The sequence below is a fragment of the Equus caballus genome, chromosome 14 (assembly GCF_041296265.1).
Source record: "Equus caballus isolate H_3958 breed thoroughbred chromosome 14, TB-T2T, whole genome shotgun sequence".
Lineage (NCBI taxonomy): Eukaryota > Metazoa > Chordata > Mammalia > Perissodactyla > Equidae > Equus > Equus caballus.
The window spans coordinates 107,933,979-107,948,806 of record NC_091697.1 but is presented as its reverse complement, the minus strand read 5'-3'; the positions used below and the strand labels follow the sequence as shown (position 1 = coordinate 107,948,806).

The 14,828-nt window shown below is 43.7% G+C and overlaps 1 long non-coding RNA gene across 1 annotated transcript in view; it reads left to right on the top strand.

The window, feature by feature from the left end:
• The window catches only part of LOC138917382 (uncharacterized), a 49,377-nt gene extending 40,098 nt beyond the window's left edge, over nt 1-9,279 (top strand). The window contains exon 3 of the long non-coding RNA XR_011425264.1: nt 3,456-9,279. This is a non-coding gene — a long non-coding RNA (uncharacterized lncRNA). The remainder of the gene's footprint in view (nt 1-3,455) is intronic.
• Nucleotides 9,280-14,828: the final 5,549 nt, after the last annotated feature.

The window sequence follows — 14,828 nt, the reverse complement described above, 5'->3', positions numbered from 1 at the left end:
AGATTCTTGGCTGCCTTCAGTTCCCTGTGGCTGTTGGACTGAGATTTTCGTGGTGGCTGCCGGCCAGGGGCTGGTCCTCTGCTCCTCAAAGCTGCCTGTTTTCCATCTCGTGCTTTCCTTGTGGCCCCCTCTCCTGCTTCGAATGCCTCTGACTTTTCCTTTTTGCAGCATCTCTACGACTTCCAGCCAGAGAAAGTTCTCTGCTTTTGAGGGCTCACGTGATTGGATTGGGCTAACCTGCATAATCCAGGATAATCTCCGGATTTTAAGGTCACTGATCAATAACTTTCCTTCCACCTTCAAAGTGCCTTTCGTGATTAATATGACACACTCACAGGTTCCAGGCATTAGGGCGTGAACACCCTGGGGCATTATTTGGCTCACCTCACTCTAAATAATTCATTGGTGGTCTTGGATGCGAACCGTGAGAAACTATCGCAACCTTCTTCAGGGGGTCTGCCCTGCTGGAGGCCGGGCAGGGCCGAACAGAGACGGTGAGGAACCTGAAGCTAGAGGCAGGGGTGCAAAACACAGTACTGCCGTCCTCCAGAGGGAAGCAAGGTGGTCTTCCGAATCTCAGAACTTCTGAACTGGACAGGCTCCGGGAGATCAGAACCCACCTCCTCCTTCAAGATGGGGCCGTGGGGGCCCAGAGAGGTGACATGACTTGGCCAAGGTCGCAGCCACACCAGAGCTCAAGAGTTCCGACAGCAGCTGTCACCAAGTCTGCCAGGGGCTTTTCAGCATGTGGACGCGTCTCTTACATCTTTGGCCTTTTTGTACTTAACCTGCAGAAAGGGAGGTGGCTCAACCAGACGGCACAGCCTTGAAGAAATAAGTGACTATGGCTTTCTTGGCTCTAGAAAATTCAAATCAACACTGTTGTGGCTTGGGGTGTATAGGAACACGACCGTGGTCTCTCTGCAGCCTGAGGGTAGTTGGTCCTGATGGTCAGCAAGACACACTCCATCTTACTCTCACAGTTCTTACCATTTCTACTCGGGCCTCCCGTGTGTCCTGGTGGCCAGACTGCATTGTCCCTCCCTGGCCACGACCCTCAGGCTGATGAGAAGTCACGCCCACCATGTGAACTGTTCTGACACCCCTGGGGGAGGAAAGCTGGAGAGGAGTTCCTCCTCCGCTCACTCCTCTCCCGGGGAAGACGGCATCCCAGAGGCAGGGGACCCTGTTTCAGATCTGCAGGTGGCCCGTGGGTCCCCAGGGGATGGGCGTGCTGCTGGGCGGCTTCATTCTCTCGTCTCCTCTGTCACCCCTGGGCTCCTCTTTATCTGAGTCTAGAGACATCGAGCTCCCGGGATTTACATAAGGCCAAGCAGGGTGCTCTCCGGCTAAGAATATATCCACCCCGCCCTGGGCGATGCGCCTGGGAGGTGAGGAAGCTGACTCACGGCATCTCCGATTCTGGGGAAAGACAAAGATATGAAAAAACTGCTGGATTAATGAGAGAGGAAAAATTGGTATTTTTAGCACATGAAGGCGGAGTTAGCTGCTGTAAAGGATGGAAGCTTTCATGTGAAAAGAGAGCTCTTTGCCTTGAATGTTTTGGATGTATTGAATGTTCTAGACGTAGAGCAGTGGGGGCTCTCGGCGGCAATGGAGGCCCAGAGACAGCCTGCCTGAGGGAAACGCTGGGAGGATTTGACGGCAGAGAGCAGGCTGGCGGGGTTGGTCTGTGAAGCCCTGGCAGGCTGGTTTCCTCACAAGCCAATGACCACGTGTGGTTCCCAGGAGGCCCCTCTGCTGGCACAGGTGAAGTGCTGGTCCGCAGTCCAGCACCACTTCTGTGGGGCAGAAAGAAGCGCGGAAACTTGGGCTGGAGGTGAGCCTGGGGATGTGGCAGCCCACAAGAGCACCCCAGGGCCTTCCCTGGGGTCCCCAGCCGCCTGTTGCTGTTCTGCCCTTGGGAGGAAGCATGTCTATTCCCTGGAGCTCATTTTCATGTCCCTGGTAGGCATGGTCGCTGCTGGTTTGGACATCCCAATGTCCCTGATATGCACTGTCACTGCTGGTTTGGACATCCCAATGTCCCTGGTAGGCACAGTCACTGCTGGTTTGGACATCCCAATGGCCCCTGGTAGGTGTGGCCACTGCTGGTTTGGACATCCCAATATCCCCTGGTAGGCGTGGTCACTGCTGGTTTGGACATCCTAATTTGGACATCTCAATGACCCTGGTAGGCGAGGTCACTGCTGGTTTGGAGATTTTTCTGGGTGGAGTGCTGCTTCTGTTGCATCTAGAAAGATCCCGTTGTTGCCCAGGGTTTCCTCCTGCCTGTTAACTGTGATACAGTTCTCGAGAGAGCATGGAGAGGTGTTCACCAAATGGCCAGTGTCTGTCACTGATGGCTTGGTGTGTGCTGGTCAAGGGCTGCAATTCGGGCAATTTGCTCCTTGGGAGAAACACTGCTGGTTGGATACCTGATAGCCACCCTTCTGCCCTCTTCCTCGCTGGTGGATCAGTCTCCTGCAGGTGAAGACGTTAAAGATTCAGTCTCAGGTAGCACACAGGGTATTTGGGATCACTGACTTTGGGCCAGATTGCCAACGCGTGAGTCTCAGCTCCACCACCTACTACCTGTGACCGTATTTACCTTCTCCGTGGCTCACTTTCTTCATCTGTAAAATAGGTACAATAATACTACGTTCCGAGCAGGTGGCTTTGAAGGAGAAATGAGTTAATGCACCTAAAGTGCTGATGACAGTCCCTGGCGCATGTAAAGTGCTCAGTAAATGTTAGTGACTTTTGTTATTGTTATTGCTATTCCCTCCCACTCTCTCCTGAAGCTCAGGTGTGGACAGATTACACATTACTGGCCCATTGGACCTGAGAGGAAGTCTTCTTGGGACTTCTGGGGACACACAGGATGTCGTGGACATTGTCTATTTTGGCCATTCCAGCCCTGAACAGTCTGACTTTGGATATTTTGTTACTCGGGATAACAAACTGTCTCACTGTTTAAGCCTTCTACCAATTACGGTCAAAAACATCCTCGCTGCTGTACCTGGTAACCGCACAGGGGCCTCCTACAGCTACAGTGCGTTTAACCCGCGTGTGGAGTTAACGTATTTGACGATATTGTTAGGACGGATTTTGCTTTAAATTATTTAAAAACTTTTTTGAACAGTAACACATTCCCATGGTAAAAACATCAAAAAGTCTGAAAAAGCTTACAGTGAAAATCTGATTCCCACACTGGTCTTCATGTTCCCTGTTCTCAGGCCCCAGTGACCAGATAACTACTGTTTGCAGCCTTTTATTTACCCTTCCGTAGATTTTGAAAATAAACATAAATAACAATACAAATATATTCTTTTCCCTCTTTTGTAATATAAATGTTCGCATGCTATCCACATCCTCAGTACCTTGCTCTTTTCACTTAATATGTGTTAGAGAGCTCATCAATATATAAAGAGCTTTCTTATTTCTGTTTACAGTTACAGAATGCTTCACTGAATTTATTTAACCCGTCCCCCCGCTGACGAGCATCCAACTCTCTCCAGTCCTTCAACATTGACTTCAACGCTGCAACAAATGAACTTGAATTCTGCTACTTTGGGGATATGCAAATAGATCTGCGGGGTAAGCTCCCCGGGGTAGAGATGCTGCTAGAAGAATCCATCCACTTGGAATTTTGATAGCTCTTACTATCTCGCCCTCCATCTGGGTGGCACAAATTTATGCTCCCACCAGCAAGGGACGGCAGTGCCTGCTTCCCACAGCCTTGGCAACTCGACGTGCAATCAGAGGTTGGATTTTTGCCCATTTTATGGTGAAAAGTGATATCTTAGGAAGCTTTAATTTGCATGTTTCTTATGATGAGGGAAATCAAGTATTTAAAAAATATATTTAAGAATAATTTACATAGTTTTGAATTGTCCGCCTATGATATTTGTCCCTTTTTTAGTGGGTTATTGGCCTTTTTTCTTATCAATCTCCAGATATTTTTATACAATAGAAAGATTTTTCTATGTCTATTGTGAGCTGTAATTATGTTTCCCAGTCTGTCATTTTTTTTTAATGGTAGAATTTACTTTCTTTAGGTAGAGATTTTAAAAGATTTTTTTTACATAGTTGAATTTGTTGATACTTTTTCATGGTTTCTGGATTTTGGGTCATAGTGAAAAAGTCCTCCACACTCTGAGAGTATAATTAATCATCCCTTCTATTCATTTATTACCTTTATTGATTTACGTTTTATATTTAAAGGTTTGATCCATTGGAACGTGTCATGGAACACAGGATGGTGGATTTCCCAGGAGCTCCCCAGCTGCCCACCATCACTCTGGAGCTCAGTTTTCTCCACTGATGTGGCTTTTGTGCTCTTTTTCTGGACTTTCCTTTCTTTTCTATTGGTTCATCTATTCATGAGCCAAAACTGTGTTGCCTTAATTACTGAGCTTTGGAGAATATTTTTCTATTTGGGAGCTCCCCTTTTTTGATCTCTTTCTCAGAGCTTCCCTTGCAAATTGTGTTTGCTTATTTTCCAGTATAAGCTTTAAAATTCCTTTGTCTAACTAAAAAAAACCCTACAGATTTATTGAGATTATGGTAATTTAAAAATCAAATTAGGAAGACCAGCCTGCTCTTGACACAAGAAAGGACAGTGACTCAAGTCATCTGGTGCTAAGCTGTGGTGTGCCTTCCTGGTGGTGTATGTATTCTGCTGATTCCCCCCAGAACGTTTTAAAGATTTTTTTTAATATATGTCTGTACATTCATTGAATTGTTGAATTTATTCCTAAGAAACTTGTCTTTTGTTTTGTAGTTCTTACAAATGTAAATGGATTCTTTCCTTCTATTATAATCCTCTAGCTTCTAACTATTGACTTCTTTCTATCAGTTTTCTACCCCACAATGTTAATGACTTTTCTTATTGTTTTTTGTAGCCTTTTAAAAAATTGATTTCCATGGGTTTTCCACGTAAACAATAAAATTACCCGCAATTAGGGTTAATTTTGTCCCTTACTTTCAGGTTTTATGCCTTGAATTCTTCTCTTATTTGCATTTTACCGGCTAGAGTGCCAGTGAAAGTTGAGAAAACAAAAGGAGAACTGGACAAATCCGCAATGATAATGGGCAGTTTTAGCCCAGGAACGGGGCAATCTTCTCAGTAACTGAAAGAATAAGTACACACAAAAATGAGCGAGCAGCATGACTGACAAACGTGACCTAGTTGATACGTGTGGAACCTGGTACCCAGCAACTCCAGAAGCATATTCTTTTCAAGTGCACGTGAAACATTTACTAAAATTGATTATATGCTGAGGAGTAAATCAAGTCTCATAAACCTCAAAAGACTGAAGTTATATCAAGGATGTTCTCTGACCACAATGAAACTTAGCTAGAAACCAAAACAAAAAGGTAACTAGAAAATCCCTAAGTGTTTGGAGAGTAAGCAAGACACTTCTAAATAACCAAGAAACTAACAATGGAAATAAGAAAATATTTTTACCTAAATGGCAATTAAAATATGACATATTGAAACATGTGATGCAGTTAACGTATGTTAAGGGAGAAATTTATGACATTAAATGTATACATTTGGAAAGAAGAGTGGCTGAAAAATCAATCATCTCAATCCATCTTAGTAAGTAGGAAAATAATATCAAATTAAACCCAAGGAAGACAGAAGGAAGAATATATAAAAGTTAAGAGCAGACATGAATGATACAGGAAAAAAAATGTATGAGAGAGTATCAACAAAGCCAAAGTTAGTTCTGTAAAAAGACTGATAAAGTGGATAAACCTTGGTAAGACCTGTCACAAAGAGAAAAGGCAATGCAGCAATAACAGGAATGAAAAAGAGGACAAAACTATGAATATTATAGGCATTCAAAAGATAATAAAAGGACATAATGAACTACTTTGTGCCAATAAATTTGACAATTTAGTTGAAATGGATAAATTTCTAGAAAAAAACAACTTACTGAAAGTGACCCAGATGAAATGAAATATCTGAATAGTTCTATGGGTCTGGAAGAAATTGAACCCAGAAGGAAAACTTCCCAGAAGAAAGCTCCAGGCCTAGATGGCTCCATTAGAAAAGTTCTAAATTATGTTAAAGAAAAAAAATTAACGTTGCTCTTATATGAACTCTTTCAGAGAACAGAAAGAAGAAAAACTTTCCAACTCATGTTAAGACACCAAAACGTGACAAATTCTTTACAAAAAATAAAAACTAAAAGCAATCTTGCTCATAAACGGAAATGCAAAAATCCTAAACAGAATATTAGCAAATTAAATTCAGTGACAAATAAAAAGGACAATATATCATGACTAGACTTTCTTCTATTAATGTGATATTGATTTTGCATTCAAAACTCTATCAGTGTAATTCATGCCATTAACAAAATAAAAGAAAAATTGTGCCGTTATCTTAGTTGGCACAGAAAAATATCTGATCCAAGTCAACATCCATTTATAATAACAATAATAATAATAACTTAGAAAACTAAGAATGCAAAAAATTATTTTTAACTCGACAAGAGGTATGTGCAAAAGCCTAAAGCAAACCCCACACTTAATGGTGTAGCACTGACTATTCTCCTTCAGGACCTGGAAGTGGGACAGGATGGCTGCTCTTACCACTTCTGTTCAGCATCATATTGGACGCTCGAGGCAATAAGTGCAATAAGGCAAGACAATTTTTTTAAAGGATAAATGGATTGCAGCTATCATTATTTACAGATGGCATAATTGTGTATATAGAAAACACAAAAGAATCTACAGATGAACTATTTTCATTTAGTGAATGAATTTAGCAAGATCACTGGCTAGAAGACAATATGGAAAAATAAATTACATTTCCTTATTCCAGGAAAAAAGAATAAGAAATTAATTAGAAAAGTTATGTCATTTATAATAACTTCAAAACGTATCAAATACCAGCAATCTAATAAAAGATGTGTAAGAATTTCACAGTGAAAACTACAAAACATTGTTGAGAGAAATTAATTAAAACCTAATTAAGTGGAGGGATAGACTATGTTTATGGACTAAATAACTCAATTTAATAAAGATGTTGACTCTCTGCAGATTGATCTATAAATTCAATGTACTCCCTTCAATAACCCAGCAACTGCTCTGCTGGAAATTGACAAGCTGACTCTAGAATTTATACAAAATTGCAAAGGGCCAAGAATAGTGAATCGAACGTTGAAGAAGAAGAAGAGAGTTGGAGGACTTACTTTCATGGATATCAAGTCTGATTCTAAAGTCAGGAATTAAAAAAGCAGTGACTTAGTGCAAAGATAACCTCCCCGCCCTTAGAAAACAACGCAAATGGAATAGAATAAAGTTCATAAATGGACCTACATGTTTAGGACACTTGATTTACGACAAAGGTGGGATTCTAGAGCAATAGAAAAAGATGGTGTTTTGAATAAAGGGTGTTGAGGCAAGTAGATATCCATTTGGAAAAAAATAAATCTTAACGCCAACTTCACAAAATAAATAAATTCCCAGTGGATCGTAGATCGAACGCGAAAAGTAAAACGATTATCTTCCAGAAGATCACATTCGAGAGTGTCCCCAGGATCTTGGGAAGACAAAGATAAACAGAACACGAAAAGCACTAATCAGAAACCAAAGATTCATAAACTGGACGATATTAACATCAGGATCTTCTGTTCATCCAAAGACACCATTAAGACCTGGAAAGGCAAGCTGCGGAGTGGGAGACGATGTTTCCAGTACATATAGCAAAGGGTCTATTTGAAGATATAAAAAGATATCCTCATATCAATAGGAAAAGACAATCTAATAAAAAAAATGGGCAGAAGACTTGCAAAGGAACTTCTCAAATGAGGACATTCAGTGTCCACTAAACATGTGAAGAACTGCCCAGTCAGTCTAGGGGTCAGGGATGTTTAAATTAAAAACCACAATGAAATACCCCTGTACACGAGTGATGACCATTAGAAAGAGTGATAACACCAAGTGCTGTAGAGGACGTGGAACCATTGGAACTCTCATACACTCCCGGTGGGAGTGCGAATTGATGCAACCACTTTGGAAAAGGTTGACAACTTGTAACAAAATTAAATTTACGTACACCCCAGGATCTTCACTCCTGGATATATACCCAACAGAAACGCGTGCATACGTACACTGACAGGTTCACAGGAGAATGCTCATGGCTGCGTTATTTGTAACAGCCCAAAGCTGGAAACAATCCAAACATCTTTCATCAGTAGAAAAGTACATGTATGTATTATAACATAGGCATGCAACTGAATATGGGGGTAAAAAATGAGTCAATTATAACTATACACCTCAACATGGATGGATTTCACAAACATACATGCTGTACGATTACATTTATATAAAGTTCAAAAACAGGCAAATCAGAACCATGGTGTTAGCACAAGCATTTACTGTCTCCCCTGTGGGAGGTGCCATGGTGGGAAACGAGGCTGGTGTTTACCTTTGGGAGAAAAGAGGGTAGTGACTGCAAGGCCTCTGGGAGACTCCTGGGCTGCTGCTGTTCCATTTCTTGATCTGAACTGTGGCAGCTGAGATGTCTCTACTTTGGGCTAATTTATTGCGTACTTTTCTACATGTAGACCAACAAGTTAACGCTTGTTAAGCACCTCTCGCGTGTCTGTAAGATCGTGCTGGGCAGTGTGCTTTCTCTTCTTTTTACCCCTCTGTTAGCATCACCTCTGTGGAAGGAGCCCCATCTTGCTAAATCGGCTCCGGGGGCGGCACAGGGAGTGAGTGCAGCCAGGCTCGGCAAGACCATTCTGAGGGGAGATGTGGGGCTCAGCCAGGTGTTGGCCAGAGCTTCCATTGCTGTGATTGGCAGAGTCCACTTGAGTACCTCCCGGTTCATGACGGCTTTTCTGTGCCACACTTAACTTTCCAAAGATAACTGCACTGCGGATGGCGGGCAGGCCCCTGCTCCTGAGCCTCGAGCAATTCCCTGATTCATGTCTGACTCTGCCCTGTGGTAGCGGCCTTTGGCAGGAGCTGGAGGAAGAGCTTACTGCGCCGCCAGGATGCTGGAGTGGGTGGGAGGCAGCGTCAAGTCTGAACTTGTGAGCAATCGAGCTCGGGCTGCACGCTGGCTCTGTTCTTGTTTTCTCAGCTGTAGAGCCATGAGAACGGTAATACGCATGTTAGCACTGGGCGAGGGCTTGTTTGCATAATTAAATTATTAATGACACGAGCGTGTGGCAGTCTTGGCCATATCTAGGTGGAAGTTTCAGTTATAAAGCTAAAGAAATAAAAACATTTTGATTTGCAGAGGTAGTGAAATTGTGAGCAAATTTTCCTTTTCTTTTAATATTTTTATAATGTTTTTCCTTATGTAATCAATAATGACAATAAAAATAAAACAAAGCACTTTTTCCAAAAAACAGAAAAACATTCTTTGCACATATATTCAGACAAAAGAAAAAGAAAACACTAAACCAGCATTTTATACAAATCATATGGGGACTTTTTAAAACTAATTTGAAAATTTAACCAGGGAATTTGGTCAAATTTTAATGTGACATTTGCTGATTTTCATGTGTCAGGAACAGAAAAATAACCTTCCATATATAAATATGAAAATGAATTTAGATAAGTTTCAGAAGTCATAATTTTGACAGGTGTAGATGTAGGAAGCTGACATTTCCTGCTGAAAATATTTCTTCAAGTTTATCTAACATATGGCCTCTAGCTATCGGGAAGATTGTTGTTGTTATAACAAAAAGTGGCTTCAGAGTTGAATAAATGTTTTAATCCCAGTCTGGTCTAACCCGAGCCACCAAACATACAGAATGCGTGTGGTTTGTCTCTTTGTGAAGGAATATACGTATGTCCAAGAATATCCACCCCTTTATTTGTTTCTAATAAACTAGCCTGTGCTGAGCTCTACTATGGGCGGGCACTGCACACCAGAATCTATATCCGGGCAGTTGCCAGCTAAGCAAATGGTTGCTTGGAATCAAGAACTCATTTTCTTACACAAATAATATCATATGCAGGATAGTCCAGAAAAGGAAGCTTAACTCGGGATGCAGCTGAGATACGTATGGCTACAAACACCAGCCTGGCTCCTGGCAGCTGGGAACGGGAAGCCGGTACTGGAGGTGAGTAGAGTAGGTAGGCACAGGGGTAGACAGAAACAGGAGGAAATGAGAGAGGGGCGGAGGAGGAAGGAGAAGATGGAGGAGGCAGAGGATGGGGAGAGATGAGGAGGCCCAAGAGGAAAAGGGAGACACAGAGGTGGAAAACAGCCAGGAGACAAAGGAGGAGGCGTCCCTTCTTTCCTTTCCAGCCCAGGACTGTGCTCAGTGCCATTTCCGTGGCAGCTTCCCCTTGTTTCTGGGCCTCTCCCATTTCCTGAGGCCCGTCCCAGATTCTCCAGGGTTGCTGGCTGCCCTAAGCTCCCCAAGGAGGCCCCGTACCCAGACTCGCTCATCCCCAGCAGGTGCTTTCTGCCCAGAATTATTGTTTCCACTGTTGATCTCACTTAGGTGTTAAGAGGAAAACCGTCATATCAAACTCTCTCTATGATGTAAATGACTAATAATATTGGATCTTTAAGAGCTGTTTGAGTTGTTAGAATAGAAGCTGAGGAATCTGGTGGAACTCTGAGCACCATGGAGAAGCCAAGTGGGACATTCTGACCTTTTGGAATTAGGGGTTGAGATTTATGGTCAACCCCAAAGATGAGCCAGTCTTGCCTGTGACCCTGCTTGGAATCGGCCTTGGTCAGCTCCTGCAGGCTGGCCATGCTCTTCAGTTTCTTCTCCTTTTTTCCTTTTCTGAATCATTGACTCTCTACGAGCTTTATGGCATGCGTAGGCGCATGCGTAGGCAACTTTGTGGGCAACAGGTCACCACCTGTGTGCTCGCTCTACATTATTGGCTGCAAGTTGAAGATGAGGAAATTGAGGCACTTAAGGACCAAAGCCAGTTCTTTTTAGCACAAGGAGTGCACGCATGTGATTTTGATAGGCCTGCACTGTCCGTTATGGCAGCCACTCACCACATATGGCTGCTGAGGACTTGAAATGGGGCCAGTGCAACTGAGGAAGTGAATTTTCAATTTTATACACTCTCACTTAATTTAAATTTAAAAACTGATACGCAATTTAGTTATTGGAAAACTTTTAAGAATGTTTGGAACAACTTGGGTATATGAATCTACTTTTTAAACAGTGAGTTTTATAAATCTAAATATACATCAAGTATTTCCAATGAAAATTTAGTGCTTGAAGGTTGGGCCCCTCTGCTCCAACTGAGGGTGACTCTGAAGGGCCATTCAGCTTCTGAGCTTCCCAGTGGGGTCGCTGAAAAGTCACTGATACCAGACTATAGTCCACGTTGGCCTTTGGTCCAATCCTGCATCTTTCTCTGCTCTCACCGAAAGTGTTGACGCCAAGAGTTTTCCTAAATAAATAAATAATACTCATCTCAGAATCTGCTTCCTGGAAACCCAACCTGCTAGAATGTATTTATTTTTAAATAATATAATAAACACCTGGGGCCTCCGGGACCTCAGACATCAGGGGTCTTAAATATTGACCTTTTCAGGTCAGCCAGACAGCAACCTCGTGAGCACCCACTGTGTGAACAACCCTTAACTGAGGCTGTGAGTTGGCTCAAAGGAGCGTTCTTCAGGGCGTGGCTGGAACAGACAAGTCTGGGGGCTTTCTCTGGGCCTCTACAAACATGTCTGTGTCTATAACAGAGAATTTCGCCCCTAATGCTCGGGGACTGGACCTGAAATTAAGAAGCGGTAGGAGCACTTCTCTGGGCGTCTCCGGCTGTGGGAGGGAGGGGAAGATGTGGAGCAAGTATTGAGAACCGAGCACAAGTCAAACAGAGGTCAATGCCCTGGCATCAGATAGAAGGAGGTGGTGCAGCAGCTTCCCTTGGGGTCACCTCGAAGGACGCCGGGAAAGAGAAACCCTCCTAGCAGGCAGAGTTTGAATAGTACGTCTTAGTTTCCATTGCATGGAAAGAGAGCGGCCCGAGGAAGGGATGCACACTGGTCTGTGGGTGGTACGTATTGGTTTGGCCCATGGTCAGGGATCCAAAGGGAGCATCTGGAGGAGGGGAGAGCTGGAGGTTTGGAGAGTTATATGCATTGGCCTCTCCCAATGGACAACATGTGAGAATACTTGCGTTCCCACCCAAGACTCCTTGCTGCCAGTGGAATTCTTAACACCAGATGCACAGAAGCACTGTCATTCGCAAAGCCTGGTGTGTTGACTGCACTTGTCAGTGTGCCAGGACAGCCCTGGGGCTCCAACGTGGTGCTCAGAGAGGGTCGGCCGGCTCCACATTCCTTTAGATTCTTTCTACCATGTGGGTGCCAGTGATTTGTCCTCTGGAATGTGAATTTATAGGAGTAGGATTTTCCTATAAGTTTTCAGTTTAGATGTATTTTTCTTACCTACAATATGTCTACTACCATTCCCAGCTGAGGAGGGGTCAAGTTCACATGGCCTTGTGACCACTTGCAGAAATGAAGACCATAATATTTATTCAAATTTCTTTTCTTGCTGTGTGATATATACACATGTATCAGTTTATAAAATATATATTGTATACTAAAGATACATATTTAAACCATGTTTTCCTTCCTCTCTCTTTATCTCACTGTCGTGTATAGGGTATGTTAGCCTGTAAATTGCAAAAATCAGTATGGGATTGTGAAAGAGCTGGAGGAAAAGCGGACATCACCTAGAAGTTCTCAAATTGTTGCTGAATGCACCAGCTCGTGAGGTTTGATTAAGGGGATGAGTGCGAAGGTGGTTGCGTGTGGTAGGTGTGAGCGTTTTCATGTGTGTTGTGGAACTGTAAGAATGGAGAGCAGTATATAGAAAGTTGGTGAAGAGTCAGACGGATAGAGGGTAGTAAACATTTATTGGTGTGCTGACTGGCTGGCCTCTGAACCTCTTCTGAAGCTTGAAGGATTGACCTTTGTGTGAGTCTTGGTGGGGGGCAAGTTTGGAGAGGTGGAAGTCTTCCAACTTCCCTGCAGAATGCCAGATAGTTTTTCTCTCTGACTTCTAAAATCTAGGGTACTGGCACAGGCCTACGCTTAGCCAGTCAGTTGCTCCCATCTGGGCCTTTGGATCGGGGAGTGAATGATGCAAAAACAAATTGTGCTGGTGGAGGAAGCATCCCGAGTTCAGTGGGAATGGGAGAGGAGGCGCTCCTGGAAGTGGCAGGCGGGGCCGGCGACAGCAGCAGCTCTGTTTTAATGAGCCCATTTCTGCGGCACGACCCTGACTCTCTTCTAGTTTTGCGGCCTCCCTTTGTTTCTGCCGATTTTCGGAGACTCCTTCTACGGTCCTTTCATCAACAGGTGGTTACTCAGTATCACTCCAGTGCATTTTTGTTCTGCGTAAATTAGCCAGATTGATAATTTTTGTTGTTTCTGTTGCAAACAAGAACTTTTCTCTGGATGCATTTAGCATTTTTATTGTTGTTGTTTGTGTTCCAAAATGTCAAAATGACATGACTGAGCAGAGGACGTTATTTATTTATTTATTTATTTTTTGAGGAAGATTAGCCCTGAGCTAACTACCGCCAATCCTCCTCTTTTTGCTGAGGAAGACTGGCCCTGAGCTAACATCCATGCCCACCTTCCTCTGCTTTATATGTGGGATGCCTAACACAGCATGGCTTTTGCCAAGCAGTGCCATGTCCGCACCCGGGATCTGAACCAGTGAGCCCCGGGCTGCTGAGAAGCGGAATGCGCCAACTTAACTGCTGCGCCACCAGGCCAGCCCCTGAGCAGAGGACTTTAAAAGTTGACTGCTGTGCACAGCAAGTGGGACCCTTCAACCTGAGCACTGCGCCCTCTTCAGCTTTGGGAAACTGTCCTGCTTCATCACACCGATGGTCCCCACCCTCCTTCTCCTCCCCTCTCTTCCTGGGATCCTATTAGATGGATTGCTCCATGTATCGCCTCTCCTTCCTCTCACATTTTTTTTTCTTCTTTGTCTTAATATTCTATATTCTCGGATACTTTCAGGAATTGAATCTTTCAACTCTTATCTTTTAAAATCTTTTAGTATTCATATTCTTACTTCCTAAGAATTTTTCTTTTTCTCTGATGATCTCTTTCCTACATTTCTGTTTTATGGATGCAGCATCTTTTCATCTCTTTCTGGAAATACGAGAGGGTTTTTCCCTTTAATTTTTTCTCTTCTTTGTTTTTCCTCCATGGTCACTTTATCTTTTATTCCATGTGGTCTTTCTACCTCCCATTTGAGGCTTTTCCCAGCAAAATGGTGATCTTGGCTGTTTCGGGAAGAGACAACAGCAGGCCGCGCAGAGCCTTGTGTTGGGTGAGCCTGTTGACTGGTGGGCTCCTCTGTAGAGAGAGGGAGGCAGCCCCTCGTTCCTGGAAGGGTCTCTAGATGTTGTGATGTGAGGGTTTACTGCGGCTCCCCATAACGCCCCCACTGGATGCCCTCGTTCCTCCCAGAAAGTCCGTTCACATTTCTTGTAGAGACAAAATTTCAGCTTTAATTTTACGCTTTCCACCCTGGCTTGGATGTAAATACCGGGCTGCAGATATTTTGCACGCAGGGGAGCTGGAGGGAAGTGTCAGGGGTGTTATTCTAAATGAGGACTTTCCTGCTGGCGACCCTCCTTCCACCTCCTTTCTCTCCTGCCCTCCGTTGTCTTCATCTTCTCTGTAACCTCCTCTGCCCGCTCCTAGTTAACACTCCTCCATCTGCTTTGCACGTGGCGGGAAGAGTTTGAAATCTTGTCTCCCGATGGATCTCCTGGACTCTGTAGAGATGAGATAAACGCGAAGGCTGAGTCTGTCACTTCGAACCAGAAGCCCA